Below are 11,732 nucleotides of genomic sequence, written 5' to 3' on the forward strand. Positions count from 1 at the left end.
GGGACAGAGTGTGCACGCACAGGGTCCCTGCCTGCCGTCTGTGCAGCTGCTCTGTGAATCTGAACTGCTCTGAAATGAAAGCTTTCCACCCAGCGAGAGCGCGTCCCGGGCCGGGAAAGTCCGGGGCGTGTTCACACGGTCTCATCTGGGTGGTGGGTCTAGGAGCATCTATTACGCCGTTTTCTGTTTGAAATCTCTCAGAGTTCCCATCGTGGCTCAGTGCTTAATGAACCTGACTAGCGTCCATGAGGATGCGGGTTCAATCCCTGGCCTCAATCAGTGGGTTAAGGATCCAGCACTGCCGTGAGCTGTGGTGTAGGTTGCAGACTCGGCTGGGTCCCGCACTGCTGTGGCTGCGGTGTGGGCCGGCGGCTACAGCTCCGATTAGACCCCTAGCCTGGGAACCTCCATATGCCGCAGGTGTGGCCCTAAAAAGATAAAGAAAAAAGAGAGAGAGAAAGAAAAAAAGAAACGTCTCAGAATTAAACATTTAAGACAAATCCAGATCTAACACATCCCCCCGCCCCCGCCCCCGCCTGCCACCCTCCAAAGGCTCCCTGGAGCCTTGAGGATTAAGTCCAAAATTCTTAACCCCGCCCACCCCTCTGCCCCTGACGTCACACAGAGCCTGGCACCTCTCTGTCCACCCTGTTCTGGCCTCTGACCAAGCTCCCAGTCTGTAATTCTGGCAGGTCCAGCCCTCGTGGGGCCACCCCGCTGGACATCACTGGCTGTGGGTCACGAAGCCTTCCCCACCCCCAGGCCGGAGCCCGGGGACCACCTGTGAGCCAGGTTCTCCCATTTCACAGATGGGGAAACCGAGGCTGCCCAGGAAACGGGTGTTTGCTGGAGTCCAGGGTCTGTCTCCCGGACCAGCGTCTCCACCACGCTGCCCTCCCAGCCCTGGTCTCCAACCCGTGACATGGTCCAGGGACCACGAACCCAGCCTCCACCCGGCGGCTGGAGGAACTCGCCAGGCCCTTGTGTCCTGGGCCCCGGATCCTCCCCACCCTCAGGCTCATCAATTAATTAACTGAGCAAAATTTACTCTGTGCCAAGCCCTGGGGATACAGTGGCAAACAGACCAAGTCCGTGTGGTCGTGGGGCTTGTGTTCTGTGGGGGAAGCTAGCAATAAGCAAGCATGCAGTGCACCGACTGGAGGAGGCCATGTGTGATGAATACGGGGGGGGGGGGAGTCATGGGGTCCGGGAGGGCGCCCCAAAGAACCACGACCACCTTGAGAAGGTGAGGGAGCCAGGCAAGTACTCGAGGAACAACTGCCAGGCCAGCCACAGCAGGTGCAAAGGCCCTGGGGCCACGCTTGTTGGCCCTGTTTGAGAACAGGTGCTGCTGGAGCAGAGGAAGGGGACGAGAGGAGAGTGACGGAGGCAGCTACTAGCCCCAGGGCCCCCTGGGTCATAAGCCCCCCAGTAGGACCCTCGTGGTCACAGGCCACAAAGGGCCAGGCTGCTAGAGTCGGGCCAGGCCGGCTGGAGGGCCCTGGGTATCCCAGGCGTCAACTGCGCCAGGTTCGCCCACCACCTTCAGAGGTCCCTCTGGTGTGGTGACTGCTCCCCACCCCTGCTGCCCCACCACAGGACTGGCGGGGAAACCAGGGCCAGGAGGGGTGGGGCAGGAGGGGCAGCCCACCGTCTTCAGAGTCTGTGCCCCCAACGCCCGTTGTGCCAAAGGGAAGCATAGGCCCAGAGGCACAGGGCCCAGCTCAGAGCCTTCAAAACTCAGACCAAGCCCCTGGGCCTAGCCCTGGGGACCCTGCCTCCCCAGCCAGGTGTGTATAGGTAGGAAGGCAGGTGTGTGGCTTACCTGGCAGGCCGGTGTCCCACGGCACAGCAGGGTGTGTTCTGGTGGGAGAACTTGGCCAGAGTGCCCACAGTACTAAAAGGCCCACGAGGCCGGCTGGGCCCACTAACTGGGCTTCGAGAAACTGGGGTCCCCCCTGCTCAGGCGCCCCCGTGCACCTGGGTCAGACGGCTGCCATCTTCCTGCCCCCCATCCCCGCCTCGTGACAAAAAGAAGCCCCGGCCGGGCCGCACCCACCCTGGACTCAGCCTGCCCCAGCCCCCAAGGAACAATTTACCTTTCAGAGCCGGTCCAAGATATTAATTAAGATAAATCTACCTCAATTTTGAGATTCTCTTATCATGTAATTTATCAAAATTATGTTAATTATTTCTGTAGGGCAGCAAAATTATTACCTCTTTTGTGTCTGATTTGTATTAATATTCATAATTTAATAATTCAGCATCCTGGCCATCTGGTCGGGGAGCAGCTCCCTTGCCTCCCTCGGTCCCAGCTGAGAGCAGCCCCACCTCGCCGGCCCAGGTCCCCGGGGCCCGGCCCACCCCGACCCCACACCTGCCCGCGTCCAGCCCGGTGGCCGCCGCCCCCCGCCCCGGCCTGGCCGCCCTGGGGCCCCGCGCGGCGCGGCCCCCGCAGGTGGGAGCACAGGTACGGGCACACGCCGCCACCCCCGCTTGGCAGGTGAGCCAAGCTGAATTGACATTTTCCACACTTTGTGAGTTTTACACTGTAATTTGACATAATTAATGCCTACATTACTGCTGATAATTTAGCTAGTTAATTAAACTCGGAGGAGATAATTAAGGAAAGGCTACTGCTTGGATTGCTAATTGTTTTTGTCATTATTTCAGGGGCCGACAGCTGCCGGCTGAGTCATCCTGTTTTGTCAGCTGATGGGTCATGTGACACGGGGGTCCCCTGGGGCCCCCACTTCCAGGGGAGGGAGGCACACAGCCGGCTACCTGGCTGCTGCCTGGAGACCCGCCAAGCGCTGCTGGCTGGTCCCCCCACCCCGCAGCCGCCCCCCCCTCCGTCAGTGGTGACAGCCACCCCCCACGACCGATCCCCCTGCCTGAGAGCCAGGCCTGGGGTCCCTCGAAGGTCAGCCTGAGTAGGCTGGAGGAGGAGGGGACCCTTCCTGGCCCCCCACCCAAGCCCAAGGGCTGATACGGAACTGGCAGCACCCAGCCTTCTGCAGCGGTCAGACAGGAGACAGGACGTCCTGGCCGCGGGAAGTCAGAATGGATGATTCCAAAGGCGGAGAAGGCAGGAGACCCGGGGCAAGTGAGGGGACAGACGGGTGGGGCTGTCCACCCCCCTCTTTGACATCAATGGCACAGCTGGGTTTGGCGCCATCAGAGAACTAGGCCCCGGCTGCCCACCCACCTGCTGGCAGGTTGACCTGAGACCAGTGGAAACGGGCGGGGGGGGAACCGGCTGAGCACCGCACCCCACCACCGCGGGCTACACTCCTGGGACCAGCCAGCAGCACCTGCCGCGGACAAAACCACCTATACAAGATAGCGCAGGGAGTGTGTCACTAGCCCTGGGGCCCCCATTTTTCAAAGAAGCCAAAGCCCTGCTCAAAGCCACACAACAGCCCCGGTGCAGACCCCGCGGGAGGCGGGGAGAAGCGGATGGTCGCCAAGCCCCAGGCCACCCTGTCCTGGATGGACACAGCAACTCTGTCCCCTGAGCAGGCCCCGAGGGACCGTGCAACTGTGCGGTCAGGGCCAGGTCCTCATCTCCACGGGGCTCGCAGTCAGGTCAGGGGCGCACACGGGCGAGGGGGGAGCCCCACCGTGCAGCTGGCCGTCCATTTGGCTGCTTGACTTGGCTATCAGAACATGCCAGCCACAGGTTCAAATAATCCCGGGTTATTATTGCTCAGAACAAGAAGTCTCCATGTAAGAAGGGGCCAGGTTGGTTAATTCAGGGCTCAGCAACAGCCGCAGGACATCCACAGAGACCCAGGAGCCTTCCCTGGTCTGCCCTGCCCATCTGCTTGGCAGCCATATCTTCCCTCATGGTCCCAAGCTGGCTGCTGTGGCGCCCCACATCTCAGATGGCATCCAGCAAAGATGGAAGGGGAGCAGGGTCACACATGATCATATCTCTCTCTCAACGGGAGGTCTGCAGGGAGGCCTGGAAACTGGAGGTGTCTCCTGCTGATCCTTCTACATTCTTTCTGCTGCTGGCAAGAGCTTCAGCTTGGACCATAAGCACTGGCTCTCCGGAGCTCCCCGGTGGCCTAGCCATTAAGGAACCAGTGTTGTCACTGCCGCGGCTCAGGTCACAGCTGTGGCATGGGTTCCATCCCTGGCCTGGGAACTTCTGCATACTGCAGGCAGGGTCAAAAAACCACCACCACAAAAAGAACTGGCTTCCCTTTGTGAAATATTTAATCAGGTTAGATGCCTGGCTTTAGACAAAAGTGCACTTTAGCAAACCCAAAATGTCCTTCCTCCAGCGTTCAGACTGGCTGCCTTCACCCTGAATTCCTCTCCCTTGTGACACCGCCAGAAGCCACAGGAAGCTGTCAATACATTCTTTTCTTTTTTCTTTCTTTTTTTTTCTTTTTTTTTTTTTTTTTGTCTTTTTGCCATTTCTTGGGCTGCTCCCACAGCATATGGAGATTCCCAGGCTGGGGGTCAAATCGGAGCTATAGCCGCCAGCCTACACTACAGCCACGGCAACGCGGGATCCGAGCCGCGTCTGCAACCTACACCACAGCTCACGGCAACGTCAGATCCTTAACCCACTGAGCGAGGCCAGGGATCGAACCTGCAACCTCATGGTTCCTAGTCGGATTCATTAACCACTGGGCCACGATGGGAACTCCAGGAAGCCAGCAATTCCTTCCGATTTGTATCGATACTCTGAATATTTTCCTACTTCCCAGCCTGGATGAATCTGCAGTCTGGGATCCAAGAGGCCACAGGTAACAGGTGCATCTGATTCTCCATGAGCTCATCCTTCGACCACCAACCTCCCGGCCAGAGCTGGGGCCCCACTGCCCAGGGCCTGCTGACCCTCCCGCAGGCAATCTCACGGCGGAGCCTCTGTTCGTTGTCACACCCCCACTACGGGAAATAACTTCCATAGCATCTACAAATATCAGACAATCTGAGCCAAAGTTTACACGACAAAAGGATTATCGTCCTCTCTGCCGTGGGTTGAATGGGTCCCCCCTCCCCCGCAGCTTCATGTCCACCCAGAACCTCAAAATGTGACTTCATTTGGAAATGGGGTCATTAGGATGGGCTGTGATCCGATAGGACTGGTGTCCCTTTAAAAAGGGGGCCTGTGAACAAGATTCATTCATTACCCAGGGCCACGGCCACAGGAAGAGACGGAGAGAGGTGGCCACAAGCCACAGACTGCTGACAACTCCAGAGCAGAAGCAGCCCTGGGACAGACGCTCCCTCGCTGCCTGAGGAGGAGCCACCCTGCCGCCCCTTGGCTTCAGACATCTAGCCTCCAGATCTGCCAGGAAATGAATTTTGAGCCACCCGCCCAGGTTGTGGCACTTTGTCAGGGCAGCCCTAGGAAAGTCGTACACCGTGGGACAAACCCCGAGACAGCAAGGCTCCAGGAGGGCTGATTCAGCAGACCTGTGGCGTTGTGAAAGACCCAGTTGTCTCCAATCCTTCTGCCCTGCCATCCGCAACGTATTAGCCATGGTCTGCCTCATGGTTACAACACGGCTGCTGTGGCACCATGCATCCAGGCAGGTGTGAAATCGTCCAGCAAAAAAGGAGGGTGTGTCCTGCCAGTGCCTCCTCTATCAAGGAGGAGAATGGCCACGACTGGCTTGTACAAAGGATGATTCATTTCCTAGGGCTGGGGAGGGGGCCATTTTCCTAGAAGGGGGCAGCATCCGAACAAAAGAAGGAAAACGAGCAGGGATGCACAGCCGGGGCCCTGGAGTGAGTGGCACGCAGGCCTACAGCAGATGCAGGCAGGGGGGAATGTGGGGACTCGGGGGAGGGGGCAGAGGGTAGGTCCTCAGCCCTGCCCAGCAGCCTTGTCCAAGCACGGCCTCCCTCCCCCTCGCCGCCAGACAGCGTGTCGCCTCTGGGCTCCCAGCACCATCACCCACACCTGCCCGAGAGAACCCCGGGACCACTTTTAGGACACAGGGCCCAGGTGGGTGCCACCGTGTCCTCCAGTGACAGAGGTGGCAGGGGAGGATCTGGCCTCGGCAAGCCTGCAAAAGATCCCACTGTGTGTGGAACCGCGCCTCCCCCAAAGCTGTGTGGAAGCCCTGCCCCCAGAATCTATGAAACAGGGTCTTGTGTGTATCTTTTGTCTTTTTAGGGCCGCAGCCAGAGCACATGAAGGTTCCCAGGCTAGGGGTCTAATCGGAGCTGTAGCCGCCAGCCTACACCACAGCCACCGCAACGCGGGATCCGAGCCACGTCTGCGACCTACACCACAGCTCACGGCAACACCGCATCCTTAACCCACTGAGTAAGAGACCAGGGATTGAACCCGAAACCTCATGGTTCCTAGTCGGGTTTGTTAACCACTGAGCCATGACAGCAACTCCTGAAACAGGGTCTCTGCAGGTGTATGTGGTCAGGATGAGCTCACGCTGGATGACAGTGGGCTGCAGTCCAGTGACTGGTGTCCTTCTAAGAGGGGGGCTTGGACACAGACCCGCAGGAGAGGCCACGGGACAACGGAGGCAGAGACGGAGGGGCACAGCCACAAGCCTCAGAGCACCAGAGCCCCCAGGACCCTCTCCTGACGCCCTGAGTCGGTGGCCCTGCAGGGGCTTTGCTCCCAGGCTTCTGGCCCCAGCACTGGGAGGGGACAAACTTCCCCTGTTTCAAGCCCCCCAGCCTGCTGCGCTTTGTCACAGTGGCCCTGGGACACACAGAATCCCCAGCTCCCCGGCTTCAGCGGCCCACACGGAGGCCCAGAGGCAGACGACCCCTCCCGGTGCCTCAGCAGCTCGGGTGGCCCTGCCACGAAATTCTGAGTAGAGACCAGGTCCCCCTGGGTGGGGTGGGCGTGATCAGGGCTGCCCCCACACGCTCCCCTCTCCCTCTCACCCCAAGTCTGACCACAGGGTTCCCTCCTGAAGCCTCTCCCAGCTGAGCCACACTGTGGCCAGACCTTCCCTCCTGCCTCGGGGCCTCTGCCTGCTGGCAGTGCGGTGTCCGCGCCCCCAAAGGCGGCCAAGAAGGAGGGGACCCAGAGCGGGCACAGGCAGACACCCTGAAACTGGCACACAGGATCACGAAGCGGCATTCATTCCATCAGACAGCTGCCCTAACCAACACAGAGAATGCAAAGCCACCACAGCAAGGGCCTGCGAGCAATTCTGAATTTTCTAGTAGCTGCAAATAAGCAAAGGAAGGACATTGGGTTTAATTCTGGAGCTTACGGAACCCAGCACACAGGCAATACCCCGTTTCAACAAGGGATCCATGCATATGCTCTGAACCAGCCTCCTACTCTTTCTCTGGTCTCAGCCTCGGAATTGCCGCCCGTGGGACTCGGAAGGCGCATCTTACCTGGCCTGGGCGCGCTGCAGGTGCCCGCCGGCCACACGTGCCGCGCACGCTGCCCGGTGTGGCGGGGCTTTGGGGGTACCCCTCCTCTGCGGACTGACAGGGAGGGGCTCTGTCGTAACGCACAGCCGCCCAGAAAGCCTGGGACGCCCAGCAGACCTGGTCGCGCCCGCCGTGTGCCCTCTGGGCCCGCCCTCCGGCCCCGGCCGTGCGGGGCTTCCTTCCTGGACGGCCGTCCGCTCTGCGCTGCCTCCCGGCGCCCTCGCTGCTCTTCAGCGGGTCCCTCACTGCGCCACCAAGTCGTGCACCCCCCGTCTCTGTCCCAAATGCGGTGCTGGACGCTTACACACCTGTCCCCAAGCCCCTCCCGGCGGCGTCGGAGGCCCTGACCCCGCCCCCGCGCGCTGAGGGGCGGGTCCGCCGCGGGCCCCGCCCACCACGGGCCCCGGGCGCGGGCGCGGAGCCGGAGGCCTCCGCTCCCCCGCCCCATCACCTTTTCCAGAAAGTTCTCCCCCGTCAATAAATGCGGGTGGAAATGGCCCATATGGAAACAGCATGTTGTTAAAACCACTGATTAAGTTTTACACAACCGCGTGAGAGCGAACGAAGAGGTTTGAGCTTTTTAATTTAAGAAAAGAGGAATATGATATAATTTCAATTTGTGATGAGATAAGATGTTCTCGAGATTGCGTTTCAATTGGATTACAGCCTGATGTACTTGGTGAAGTGTCAGCGGCTGCAGATGAAGGTGTGTGTGTGATATTCTTTATTAACAGCGTAATGGGCCGCGTTCGCGCCGTCTGTCTTCATCAGCGTCTCGGGCCCACCTGGGACACCTGCTTAGCGCAGACCGGAAGCTCGGGCCCCAGCCGCGAGGGCTGCGGGAGGCATCCAGGTGGGCGCCCAGAAGGGCTCGCAGGACCTGCCACAGCCACCTGGGCGCCGGCCTCCGCTGGGAGCGAGGCCTGGGGCAGGAGGGCCCTGGGGGTCAGGGCGCCAGACTTAGGGGCCGCGTGGGGGTGCGGGGGGAGGGCCGTGGGGGAGGGCCAGGGTCTCCGGCCCACGCTGGGTGGGAGGGATCCCCGACCTCAGGCTGCACCCCTCCCGCTGGGGCTGCCCAAGCTCACGTCCATCGTGCACAGCGAGCTCCAGGCACCCAGGGCTCCAGAATGCCCTGACACCCCCTCTGGGGTCTTCGTCAGCCCCCACCCACTAGTGTGCACCCCCCCAGCCCTGCAGCTACTGCGGGCAGGGAGGCCTCGGTAGGAAGAGAGGGGAGTCGTGCCCACCGAGCAGACCGGGCTCCACCCGTGGGTGCCCGCTCAGTGACTCCGCCATGAAGGGATCCCGCCAGCCCTGGCTCAGTGGCCCAGGGAGGGCTTGGGTGGGCTGGAGGAAGCCGGGTCACACCTGGATATGTCACCTAGAGACCTGGGCAGCCCTTTCTTCCTGGGACCCTGAGATGCTGGGAGGTGGAGGTGGAAGACGACACAGATGCTCTTTGTGGGGGGGCTGTGGCTCCCGCCTTGGGCCCAGCCAGGTGAGGCTCCTCCCCTGGGGGGCCTAGCTTGGGGGGGGTCCAGGGTCTGCTCTCTGCACCTCTCAGATGGAGGCCAAGGACCCCAAGATCCAGCCCCGCCATGCCAATGTGTGACGGGGGCAGCTCCGGGACAGCTGCTCCTCTTCCAAAGGGCAGAGGGTGGCTACATGACTCTCCGGGACCCGTGATGGGCCTGCTTCCCAGGGGACCACCCCTGCACCCCCACCCCCGAGGTCCTGCCTCCTCCTGCCTCTGTCCTCCATGCTGTGTGACCCAGGGAAGGCTGTTTCCCTCTCTGGGCTTGGGGAATGGCTAGGGCACAGGGAGCTGGGGTGCCATCTGTGGGAAGGGCCAGGTCTCTCTGTTACAGACTGAGACTCCTGCCCTGGGGGACCCCCTGGCCTCCACCAGGCCCTGGGAGCCGTGGGGGGAGGGCTGGGACCAGCCCGTGGGGGCTGCAGGGGTGAAGGAGGCCGGTGAGGGGCCAGGTGGCATGGTGGCCCCACCCCTGTGGTCTCACAGTGAGCTGCAGGGACCTCATGTGCGTGCTGATGCCCCCATTCCTGGCCAGGGGCTGTGTCACCAGGGGGGGTCACTGCCCCCAGATCCCTGCAGAGGTGTGGGAGCTGAGGCTGGGGACGGGATCCCAGTGGCCACACAGACCTAGGTCCCTCTGGGCCTGGGAGGCAGGGCCGCCAGCTCTGAACTGCCCCCAAAAGTCCCCGAGGTCGTGAACCCTTCCTGTGTCCCTCAGTCTTCCCCTGCACCTGCTTGGCTCAGGTGACTCAGGTCTGAGTTGGGCAGGAGGGGCGGCCCGCTGTGTAGCCCCCACCCCGGGGGCTGGCCCGCGTTGGGGCCGGCGGGCGGTCTCTGGGGCTGGCGGGCGAGTGGTCCAGTGTCACGGCCGGAGACGCAGGCTCCATCACTCACTCACTCCGCCCTGCGTGCCGGGCACTGTCTTGGGTGCTGGGGACACCGTAGTGGGAACGTGGGTCTTGGAGACGAAACAAACACCCACCTTCCCAAGGGGGCCTCCAGGTGTCAAGAGTGGGCCAGGGCAATGGGCAGAGTCGGGGGCTCAGAGAGCCCCTCCAAGGGGGGCACACAGGTGAGTCAGCAGGGACCTGTCTTAAGGAGCTGGCCTGGGGAGGACGGGGCTCCAGGCGGGGGCGTGGCCAGGGCACATCTGCCCGGAGGGAGGCCGCTGTGGCCAAGCAGAGGCAGCACTGCAGTGAGGCCAGGGTGGAGGGATGGCAGGGAAGGGGCCCAGCTTATGGGGGTGGGAGCAGGGACGGGGGAGGGCAGGCAGGAGCCCCCGGCCCAGCCCACACCCCCCCAAGCCCCCCATCCCGCACACAGCCAGGCGTCAGTCCCAGGTGTCTCTGCCCTGAGTGTCCTTCACTCGAGCCCCCAGGCCCTCGGGGCTGCGGGTGCCGCGAGGTGAGCGTGGGTGTGAGGGGTGCCATCCAGGGGACAGCCCTCCCTGGACACGTCCTCCCCGGTCCACTGGTGGGCATGCTGGTTCCCCTGGATACACAGGCCTGGGAACCGCCCAGATGTGGGCTCACGTCCGGCTGGGCCTCTCGCTCAGTGCTGTGCCCTCTGGAATGGCTGTGCCCGGCTCCCATCTGGGCTGTGGGCCCCCTTGGCTGGGTGAGAACCGGCTGAGTCTCCTCCACATTTAGGGGCAGCAGTGACACCAGGCCCCCCCTGTAGCAATGGACCACCCTGGTGGTCCCCATGCCACCCCCCGCCCCCTGGCTGCACGGATGCTGCACGACCTGGTAACTCTGGTGCAACCCAAGGATGCCTTCCTGCTTGTCCTGCCATGATGGGGTCATACAGAACTGCCCTGGGGACCTGACCACTAACAGGGGCTCTGTTACCCTGAGCCCACCCAGCACTCCCAGGGCGGCCTCTGGGGTCCCGGGGAGCAGCCATGATGGGGGGAGCTCCTCCCCAGGGGGTCACCTCTGAGGCGTGTGCAGGGCCAGCCCTGTTGCCCCACTGCCTGACCGGCTGGACAACGCACCCTTTGTGAGATTACACCCCCGCCCCCCCAAATCCCACACAAACCCCCACCCACCAGGGGCTCCCAGAGTCAGGTGGAAGGCCAGGCCCAGCTGACTTGCTGTGTGACTTGGGGCGGTTGCCAGGCCCCTCTGAGCCTCGGTGTCCTTATCAGTAAAATGGAGCTACTCTGCAGAGTGGCCCTCTGCCTCCCCCTGCTGGCAAAGAGACCTCACTGCCTCAGTCCCGGGTGGAACAAGCTTGGGAGGAAGGTTTCGGAGGCGGGGGCAGGGGCCCCCTGGCCAGTCCAGGCCACCCTCCATAGCCCTCCTCCTAACACGCAGATCCCACCCAGGGCCTCTGCTCAGAACCACCCTGGCGCCCAGCACCCAAGGGAGGAAGCCAAGCTGCTCCACCCAGCCAAGTTCCTGCAGTCCAGGCCCCACTGAGCACCGGGGGCAGCCCGTCTCCCTCCCGCTGCTGGGGGTGCGGGGTCTCCCTGCGCTGGGAGGCCAGGTAGGAGGTCTCTGCGCTCCTCCACCATCACTGCTGCACCAGACACAACCACGTGACCCCATTAAGCCTCCCTGGCAACATGCCACCGTCAGCCAACAGAGGCTCAGAGAGGGCAGGGCCCTAGCCCGAGGCCACACAGCCAAGCAGCGAAGCATGACTGTAAGTCCATCTCTGCAAGGGGCAGCCCCCCTCCCTGTCCCAGGTCACATCCTGACCTCAAGTCCCAAGAATCCCAGCTGAGACCCTCCGGCAGCCCGTGAAGGCAACGAGATGCAGCGAGAGCTCAGTGCACTGAGCCAGGGTCTCCCAGCTCTGTCCCTAC

The 11,732-nt window shown here is 62.2% G+C and overlaps 1 long non-coding RNA gene across 3 annotated transcripts in view; it reads right to left on the reverse strand.

Moving 5' to 3' along the window:
• LOC106507343 overlaps window positions 1–7,718 on the reverse strand; it is an 87,722-nt gene extending 80,004 nt beyond the window's left edge. For all 3 annotated transcript variants that reach the window (XR_002342189.1, XR_002342191.1, XR_002342190.1), the window contains exon 1: window positions 7,348–7,718. This is a non-coding gene — a long non-coding RNA (uncharacterized LOC106507343). The remainder of the gene's footprint in view (window positions 1–7,347) is intronic.

The sequence above is a fragment of the Sus scrofa genome, chromosome 3 (assembly GCF_000003025.6).
Source record: "Sus scrofa isolate TJ Tabasco breed Duroc chromosome 3, Sscrofa11.1, whole genome shotgun sequence".
Lineage (NCBI taxonomy): Eukaryota > Metazoa > Chordata > Mammalia > Artiodactyla > Suidae > Sus > Sus scrofa.